Source organism: Ananas comosus, linkage group 4 (assembly GCF_001540865.1).
Source record: "Ananas comosus cultivar F153 linkage group 4, ASM154086v1, whole genome shotgun sequence".
Taxonomy (NCBI): Eukaryota; Viridiplantae; Streptophyta; class Magnoliopsida; order Poales; family Bromeliaceae; genus Ananas; species Ananas comosus.
The window spans coordinates 6,623,572-6,634,200 of record NC_033624.1 but is presented as its reverse complement, the minus strand read 5'-3'; the positions used below and the strand labels follow the sequence as shown (position 1 = coordinate 6,634,200).

The window sequence follows — 10,629 nt, the reverse complement described above, 5'->3', positions numbered from 1 at the left end:
CTCAGCTTAGTACCAGTACACGGAGCCAAGTTCTGCAAAACCCGAGAGATGCCAAATTTGGCATCCTACTAAGTTCCAATACCTCAAGTCTAGTACCGGTACTCAACACAAATACTACAATTTTCGTAGAATTTGATCTTCGGAGTTTGTTTTTGCGCTTATTATGCCTCAAAAACACTCCTAAGCTCACCAAACTTAGTCCATACATACAGAATAGTATTAAGGCTAAATTACAGAAAACCCTCCTGTAATAACCCGCTTTTTCACTTCCCCCCCTGACATTTAAAAACCTACACTTTGCCCCGCTGTAAAATAAAAAATGTTCACAGGGGGGTTACGGTGTGTAAAATGATCATTTTGCCCCCCGCCATTGTCGTCTTCTTCTCTATCTTCCTCAGCCGTCCCTTCGTTCGGCCACGATTCCCACCTCAATCGGCCACGATTTCTCTCCATTTCCTTCTCCACCTGCTCCTCTTCTCCTCCTGCACCCTCGCCGCCCTCGATTTCAGTGACAGTAGGAGAAAACCGAGGTGGGCGACAGTAGGAGAAGGGCAAAGAAGGCGAAGGCGAAGGCGAGGCGGTGGAGGACGGCAAAGGGGATGTGGGTAAGGGCGAGGCAGTGGAGGACGGCGAGGAGGCTAGGCGGCGAGGCGGCAGCGAGGTGGCGAGCCGGAGGGAGGCGAAGCAATAGGGAGATGGCGGAGGGGTATTTTCGACATAAAAATATATTTTTTAACGGAACCTTAACGGTAGGGGGTGAAGTGCACTTTTTTTATTTTACAGGGGGGCAAAGTATAGGTTTTTAAATGTCAGGGAGGGAAAGTGAAGAAGCGGGTTATTATAAGGGGGTTTTCTGTAATTTAGCCTAGTATGAAGCACTATTTTCTCATTAGAACTCCGTAATTTGCAGAAGTTCAGTGAGCCACACTCTTCCCTCCTAAAAAGGAGTTTCGTCCATAAAACTAAAGATCAAACACATCACAAATTTATCTGAAAGAGATGGAAAAACGCTCAAGCAGCGTACTCTCCAATTCCCAAAAAGGTCTCATACTTGCCAGGTTGCTCCAAAGCACCTTCGCACAGGAAAACCCACGATTTCGAAGGTTCAGCACATCATAAGCTAAGTCTTCAACAATTGATCCTTGAGACTTAGGTCCTCACGTAAGAAGTTTCATTTCTCATCGATGCTTATCCAAATAATTCTTCAATTGATTTTGCATGAAAATCAATTGCTCCTGAGAGGGTTAAATTACACTCCTCGCTTTTCCCAAGTATGTCGAAAGCTAGAATTAGCTCTCTTCCACATCGTTCCTATGAAGGGTGATCAACAATCCCTTTCCAAGGAGGCTTCCAACAGTATCATTCACTTTGGAAGTCCAATGCATAAACCTAGGGCACATTCTCCAAAATTCGAATGGTGCGTTCTGATTGGCCGCTACTCTGCAGGTGAAAGGAGGTGCAAAAAATCCAATCACATACCAAGAGTTTCATCGAGACTCCTCCAAAACAGAAGAGCTAACACTCCAAAATGTTGCACAATTCACCAAGATGTACTTGTGCGAGTCTTCCCTTCGATCAAATAAGGTGAATAGGAGTGAAATGCGCTGGCTTAGCCATCCTATTCACAGCTATCCCAATATCACCCTGTCTAGATTGACAGCGAAATAATTTAATACTGAAATCCATGGTAATACCCTCCCATCTCTGAATGGGAACTGACAGCATTCCCAACTTGCTCACTAGAAGTTGATGTTCAGTCTTCACTTATTGTGACATCAAGCATTGTGCCACAGTTTAGCAGTTTCATCTCTATTCCAGCCATCGGGGCGGCAATCTCAAGTCTCCATGCCTTTTAATGCCGCTTGGAGTCATTGCGCAAAGGCTCAGAGTCTCACTAAGGATATCTCCTTAGTTCTATTATCCTTCGATACCAATTATTGGTTCCAGAACTGAAATACAACCAGTCTATCGATAAGAAATTTCCTGCTCCAATTTCGACTTCATATTGAATCCTTTACAAGTCTCGATTATGGGCTAGCTTCTATAATCGGATCCAAAAGTAATTTGCACCATTAAGGTCATCAACCTTGTGGGTGTCTCCGGTGCAATAACCCCTAATTTCTATTCACTTGATTCCTCAAGTAAAACTAGTTAGATAAGGATCAACGTTATCAACTTCTCTACCAGTTTGCCACTTAAGGTGTCCATCGCCAATTGATTCATCCCAAATGGTAGAGAACGATCAAATCATAATCCATTAGTAGCTTCTCTATCAGTACTACCTCAAATTTAATCCTTCAATCCGTGAAGGGTATGACCAACGACTTCCATCTTTAAGTCACAATCAAAGCGTCACTACAAGCTATGCAACTTGCCCCCTGAGAAGCAAAGTTAAAATCGGGATGGTTGCCAACCATATCGTCAGTTCCAAGAACTTCTCTCACACAATTTATTCACTACAAGAAAATTAGGTTTTAGAAGCGGTCAAAACCGCTGAGAAAAGTCTCTAGAACCGCTGGAAAAAAATTTTCCGACATTTGTAAAACCATCGAGAAAAGTTTTATAACCGCGCGCTGTTAGATCTCTGTCGCTAAAAGGCTTTGCCGACAGTTTATATAACCGTTGGAGAAGATAATAATTTTAGTAACGCTTCTCCGACGCTACTAAAGATAGTAAAAAGCGCTAGTATAAATTAGTAAATTTATACCATCAGTTTCGTAATTGTTGTGAATCCAATTCAAAATATAAATTATACAATTAAAAGAAAACTAGACAAGATTTTAAGACTCTTTAAATTGAGATATACGAACAAATTCATCATTCAAACAAATTTAAATTTGATGACATACAATAATTGTCAAACAAGAGAAGCCAAATCATTTAATCAAATAGGAGTTTGTAGAGTAAAAACCGAATTGTCAATAAAAAATTTTATTCAAATAAACTTTCAATCTAAAATAAATAAAATCCATATGAAATCAAAGTTTTCTACAAGTTCTTCAACTTATTTAACGAATTCACTCCGAATTTAACACCAATCCTTCATCTTTTTTGATAATTCCTGCAAAAAAAAAAAAAAAAATCAAGTTAGTGAAACAATAAAATCAAAAGGCTTCTAAACCATCTTTCAATTAGAGACCAACCAAATAAGTTAAAAATTCTTGCATATAGAGCACTTTTTCATTTATTTTTTTTTCTTTCAAACTAAATAAATATTGATGAAAAACTATTTTTTTTCTTTCAAACCAAACACTACAAATCGTAATCAGTTTTAAAATGTAATCAATTTAATTGCCGTGACTACATATCTAATTACATTCTAGTTAAACTAATTTATATTCTATGTTAAACCAAGTTGAAATGGAAAATAAATATTACATATGATGATTTGGATTAGTTTCAAATTACAGAATACAAGGAATATAATAATGCAAAAGTATATATTGTTTTCACAGCTTCTATACGAAGTGTGGTCTTACTAAACCTCTTAGATACTCTGAAAAATGAGAAAAGTAGAGCTTAAAAAGTACTACAATTCCAACACCACCGTCCAGGACGAAATAGTTTTAAAATAGGCTCGAAGTGAGCGCGCAAGAGCAGTAAATAGCTTCAAACAGCACAACTACTAGTTTATAGCCTACAATAGTTTCACCAGCTGACAGCACAATTACTATTGGCCACTCTAGAAACTTGGGGAAACTTCCTACTTCATTCTCTAAGGACAATAATTCTTGATACATGTCCATTCCACCACAAAAAACTGCAGGTGACACAAAACACTCCACCTACAAAATGTGACAAAATATTTAGCCTAAGGGTTGAAAGCAAAAACTATCTACAGCACTAATCTAAGACCATAACTTACTTCACACACAACTAATATTTCTTTAATTAGGTGGAAGATGGCACAATAAAATCAGAATGATTTATTTCTCCATAATGTAGTGTTTTCCAAGGCAATTTCATTCATTTCTTCCAGCAAAAGATACGCAATTGGATCTAATTTAAAAGATGAAGTGCAGTGCAGCACTGAATTTTGAGAAACTAAAGCAACCATCATAATGTCATATCTTATAACAGTGGAGCCAACAAGATAACAAAAATTAGAGTCAAGAAAATGAGCTACAGAAACTGCATAGACATATAACAAAACAACATTAAAAAATAACAACATTAAAAAAATTTCTGTCAAATTCAAAATTAAAAAAAATTATCTGTCAAATTCAAAATTTAAAAAAAATGAGAGGGCATAAAGATTGAATGATGAAAAGAAAATTTGATTATAGAGTGAGAAGTAATGATTTTGCATATCATTACAGGATGCTTTACGATTTGTACCTTTGACTTTACATCCAGAGAAATAAGTATTACTAAACTACTATCATCTGTATTATCTAAATTATCAGTACAGTAAGCGAATAACTAAGGCTGAAGAAATGATTGTGGTGGAGACCACTTAAAGAGTCAATGCCAGAATGTTTAGGCAAAGGATTGTTGCCAAGTTTAGCAGTTCAGAAGGATTGTTCAACAAAGTATAAAATAGTCAACGAGAAATAAGATCCTGCTTTACTAGTGTGATGAATGCATATCTAAAAAGCAATTTTGGATCCTGGAATGCCCTTCACATTCAAAAAGGAAAGGAAAAAAGAACAAAGGAAAGCTCCTAGGACTAGAACATGCTCACCCATATAAAAGAAGAGACTTACAGGATCAGGTTTTTTTACGAGGAACCACTTCTCCAGCAATGATTAATATCTTCTCTGCTTGCTCAGGGCCTAACAGAAAAGATACTATGGCCGAAACCTGTAACAATCATGTAAGTTACAATTTATCAGATATTCACTCCTTGTGCATGCTTGCTCACACATGAATGTGTCTGTATTACTATAAATGAAATTAACTTGCTAAATTCTCGTACCGGTACACAGAATTCTGTGTACCGGTATTACGTAGTGACCTTGGTGGGATCGATGACTCCGGCTTCCACTAGATTCTCGTACTCGTCGTCCATTGCGTTGTAGCCGATCTCCCACTCGCGATCCTTGATCTTTTCTACAACGACTTCTCCCTCCATCCTTGATCTTTTCTACAACGACTTCTCCCTCCACCCCCGCATTATGAGCAATCAATGCTGCCGGAGCCACCGATGCCTGTCAATACCCAAAATCCAAGTATTCTTGGTTAACACAAACAAGAGGAATTTCAATGCAGGAAGCATCATATTTCAACAGTAATTATTAAGATAATAATTCAGGTCCTGATTAGAAGACTATTGAGTTGGCACACGGGAAACAGAAAGGCTTCAGTTTCAATTATAATAATTCTAAGAATGTTTATCTTTAGAATATCCATCATAATCAGAAAAAATGTGCTTATCAAGTCATAATATTCTTTTACGGATTAATTGTATCTGCTTATCAAGTGGCTATATTCTCAATACATATATTGTTGATTTGATGCGTCAACAATATTATGAAATTTAAAAAAATCAAGTCCCATAATGATTATTTACGGTTCTACGTACATTTCTTTCAACCTTTTAAATGTTTCAAGGACTCTCAACCGACATCATAAACCAGGACTCAAAATACACCGAGAATGCTGAAATCAAAACTCAACAAGCACGGTCTGTAATTAAACCAAAAACAATAACCAAGCCTTGATTCAATAAATTTTACCTTTTGTATGATGTCCGTGCCTAATCTCTCATCCAGATCGTCCATCTTGTCCTTAATTGTAGGAACACATGTCGAGAGGTGAACATAAGCCGCGCCTCCTCCCAGTACAATCCCTTCCTCGATAGCAGCAAAAGTAGCATTCTTCGCATCCTCAATCCAAAGCTTACGATCCTCAAGTTCAGTCTCAGTGGCGGCCCCAACCTTTATAACCGCCACACCACCAGATAGTTTAGCAATCCTCTCAGCTAGCTTCTCAGAATCGTAAACAGAGTCGGTCTCCGCAAGCTCTTTCTTTAGTTGGGCTATCTGGCCTGGATCTCATCTTTGGTTGCTGCATCAGCTAGGATGGTTGTGGAGTTTTGGGAGATGGTGACCTTTCTTGCTGTGCCAAGCTGCTCGACGGCTGTGTTTTCGACCAAGAAACCAAGATCTTTGGCAAGGAACTCAGCCCCTACATGGACAGAAAATAATTGGTTGCTTCACAACAAAGGACTGACTAGCAGAAACAATCAGGATATGAAGACAAAACAGTTGCTCGTAGCAATTGACACATCAAGTCATCATATTGCTACATAAATTTAGAGGAAGCATGCATCAGTTATGGTAGCTTACCAGAATCATTTTCAGACATTCATATAAGCATCCAGCCAGTAAGGGCATAGCTAGCATGGTAGTTTATATAATTACAGCCCACTTATATATAACATTAGGTCTACTTATCTATGCTATAGTCATATCTAGATTTAATTCTCTGTGGTAGTGGAACTTTGACAAAAGACAACCATATGCACAGAACCACAAGTAGCATAAGCTCTCTAGCTTCAGCTCCGCCATTTAAAGAGGTTGACAACAACCTAAAGAACAAACCTGCAAATTTCCAATCATGACAACTAAATAAGTTTATCCATCCTCCTGTAGTACTTAAAACACAAATGTTTCAAGACCATTTGAATCTACATGAGTAAGCAGCTAATTGTAGTTTCGGAAGTCGCAAACCAGCTGAAGACAAGCACATTGCATGACTTTGCTCCATAACAAGTATGCAATTATTTCCTAACAGATTGAAAGTACCTGTCAAAATTGCAATATCCTGAAGAATAGCCTTCCTTCTCTCACCAAATCCAGGTGCTTTGATCGCAGCAACATTCAGGATACCCCTTAAGTTATTCACAACAAGTGTTGCCAATAGTCTCATCATTGCCAGCAGAAATGGATGCAATGGCTGCAACAAAGAATAACAATATCAAAGCACCTGTTATGAAAATTTTAGGAAAGTAAGAAGATCCTTAATACGCAAAGTAAATTAAAAAAAAAATGTTATGATGGAAAGTATAGTCTACCTCCCGTATTAACGCCGCACCAGTATTTTCCATGGGATCGGCGAGTGTGATAGCTCTCGCAATGGTAACCCCATCATTAACAACCTTAGGATTCCCAAACTCGTCCAACACCACATTCCTCCCTACCAGCAATAAACATACATTAGTATTTAAAACTCAGCTACATCTACACTTCTGGTCATGCTTAAAAGCATGCAAAAGGTTCAATTTTGAACCGAAATCATCAATCGCACTCCATTCCCCCTTGCAAATAATAATAATAATAAGAATAATAATAATAAAATCAACAAAAATGATCGAATCTAAATGCAAGTGGAGCACAGAAAAAAGCTCGGACTACTCCAATTTGCGAAATCAAAAACTAAATAGCACATAGACAAATCCAATCACCCCCGATCACAGGAAAATAGCTCACCTCCACTACTGCTAGTTTAGTTTGGTTTATTCGATTTGAATAGACCTTTCTTTCTATAGGCTTAACATTAGGGTATATTATTGTGCGAGAAAGTACTATTTTAATAGTTTGAGTATCAGTCAGTTCTGTTCAATTTTTAGGTTTTTCTTTTTACAAAACTAAATTGAGTCAAATTAGAAACAAAAGCCAAGCAAATTGAATCAAAATAGTTCCATGAGTTTAGTTTGGTTAATTTATTTGTTTGAATAGGACCTTTGTTTTTGGATTAAAGCATGTTAAACTACTTAAAAAGTATATAAATATGATTAATTAACTACCTAGAAGTCCAGTTTCCAAGGGCATTTTCCAACATTACAAACAACAACAAATTCTAACAAATGAAAATTTACTACCTAGACCTTTGACTCTATTGACTTCTACAAGCTACATTATGGTAAAAGTAATATTTTAGAGTCAACCGAAGGCCAAGACAGTCAGTAATGCTTTATAAACAAACTAATAGTTTGCACAACATTTCTACTGCAAATTTTCTCACATCTAAAGAGCAACCAGTGAAACACACAGTGCGGACATGAATCAACAATGAAGAACAAACTATGTAAGTAAACTAAAAACTAAAAGATACAAAAATATATCAATAAGAACGATCCTCTAAAAACTTAAAGATACGAAAATATATCAATATGAACGACCCTCGGAGCAATAAAGTAACATAATCTCAACGAAGCAACACACCTTTTGATGGAGCCATCTGATTGCTCAGAAAAGCTTCAGTAAGTGAATAAGCAGCAAAATTAACAAATTAATGTCAGAGAAGTTGGAGAACTTACTAGCTATTCAATGCACTATATAGCATCTCACCAGAGCATGAAGAAACTTGATATGATTACAGCTTTCATAAAGAATGCGGCAATGTGGCAAAAATTGATATTCCATTCATCACTCGAGACATAATATCAACAAATCATGAGTAAAAGTAAATAATCTACCAAGCTATAAAGTGCCGCAACTCCTTATGTAAAAACTCGACTACATAACTTTTCCTCCAATCCTCATCACCTTCAATTTTATACTTAAAAAACCAGATACAATTGAATCAATGAGGGTTTTATACTTAAAAAAAACAAAGAATTAAACCTAGGGTTTCGAGAGTAGTAAACGAGAAGCGAGATAAGCTCACCTCGAAGCCTCTCTTCTAAACCCTAGCGCGCCGCGCCCGAACACCAACGAAAAAAGCGAATCCGATAGCCCCCGATCACACAAAGCGAATCGACTGGGCAATCGAAACCCCCAACCCAAGCAAGACACAACCGATCTCTCCCTCTAAGCTAGGGACGAGGCGAGTAACACCAAATCCGAGCAATTAGAAGCCTAATAAACAAAAGAAATAGAGAAAATCACTACCCCAAAACCAAGTGAAGCAACAATTAAAGTAAAATTTAAAGCCTAATTTGAAAACACAATTTATATAGAGTTATACAAAAAATACAACTCCAATAATCAACTGTTAATATTCAGGTAGAAAGATGAAACCTAAAACCATCCGGAAATTAAAATAACTTCATAAGGCTAAAATGCAGGAAATTCCCTACAAATTCCTTCCATATCGGATATAAAATTTATTAAAAATTTTGTTAACTATCTCATCCCACATAAGCTAAAAACTAATTAGCGCCACCCACAGCATAATACAGCTGCCATTTGCTATGCACAATATATACCGTAAACCTTTAAAATTAACATCAACAACATCTTAAAATCCCAACTCAATATTCACCCCATTATTATTTCTTTCTTGTGTTTATATCTTTTAACAAGTTAACCCCACCAAAAAAAAAAAAAAAAAAAAAAAAAACCTTTCAACACTGTCTCCAAAATACAAAACAAACACCAAGTCGCCCAAATCTACTTGTGCACTAAACTAAAAACAATATAGATTATGGGATAATTGCAACATTCATTTCCAGCTATTGTCGCTTTTTTTTTTTCTTTTTAATTTTTGGAATCTAGTAGCTGTTCCTTCTTTCAAGTTTAGATATGTAATGTTCATGGCTTATTTTAATTAAAATTTTGCTCGTTAGCCACATAAAAAAGATTTGGTATTGATGCGGTGGATTTCTGTTAAAGTAAAGTTATTATTGTTTTCAACAGCAAAGAATTAAATAAAATAAGCAACAAAAATGATCGAATCTAAATGCAAGTGGAACACAGAAAAAAGCTCGGACTACTCCAATTTGCGAAATCAAAAACTAAATAGCATATAGACAAATCCAATCACCCCCGATCACAGAAAAAAGCTCACCTCCACTATTGCAGAATCAGATCCTCTAACCCAAGCAGCAAATTTCTGATCTCTCTCTATTCTAATGGAATAAAAATACCATAAAAAATAAAAAAGCAAGCAAAAAATGGATTAAAAAGACTCAAAGAAAGAATAGAAAATGAGTAACGAAATTGAATTAAAATCTAAATAAAGGGGCATATTAATCACACTCACAATCTAGGGTTTCGCCGCGCTCCTCTTTGGAAGAGCCTCAAATTGTGCTCGCGAGAGAGAGAGAAAGAGAGATCGGCGTCGGAGCGTTGGAGCGCCGGGCTTGCGCGGAGCGTCGGAGCGTTGGAGCTCGGGGCTTGCGCGAAGCGTCGGAGCGCGGCGTCGGAGCGTCGGAAGGGTGAGGAATTTTTTTTTATTACAGAGAGCTTTGGGGATTTTTTTTATCTTTTAATTTTATTTTTTATAACTATAATAATTAAAACAATTATTATTATGGGGCAATTTCATGGATACCCTCCCAAAGTTTAAAATATCATAGATGCTTCTATAAAGTTTAAAATATCGCCAATACCCCTGTAAACACAAAAAATTATCATTAATACCCCTACTGTTAGTTTTGTTAGTTTTACTATAGTTATTACATGGTTAAAGATGGGTTAATTTTTAAAATGACTTATTTACTCTCAAATATCTTTTAACTAAAAATGTATGGAAACCCCCTCAACTATATGCAATTTTGAAACAGCTCCCTCAACTTTCATTTTTTAGTTGATATTCCATTAACTTTTCATTTAAAAAAAAACCTAATTTCAGTGTATAAAAAAAAAAAAGAATTTTTTAGTTTTTTTTTTGATGATTTTACCAAATCTAATGATTCTATTTATTTTTTATCAAATAAATAACTATATATAAAAATTTAAA

At 36.4% G+C, this 10,629-nt stretch overlaps 1 pseudogene; it reads right to left on the bottom strand.

Moving 5' to 3' along the window:
• Window positions 2,930–10,142, bottom strand: LOC109709689 (annotated as a pseudogene).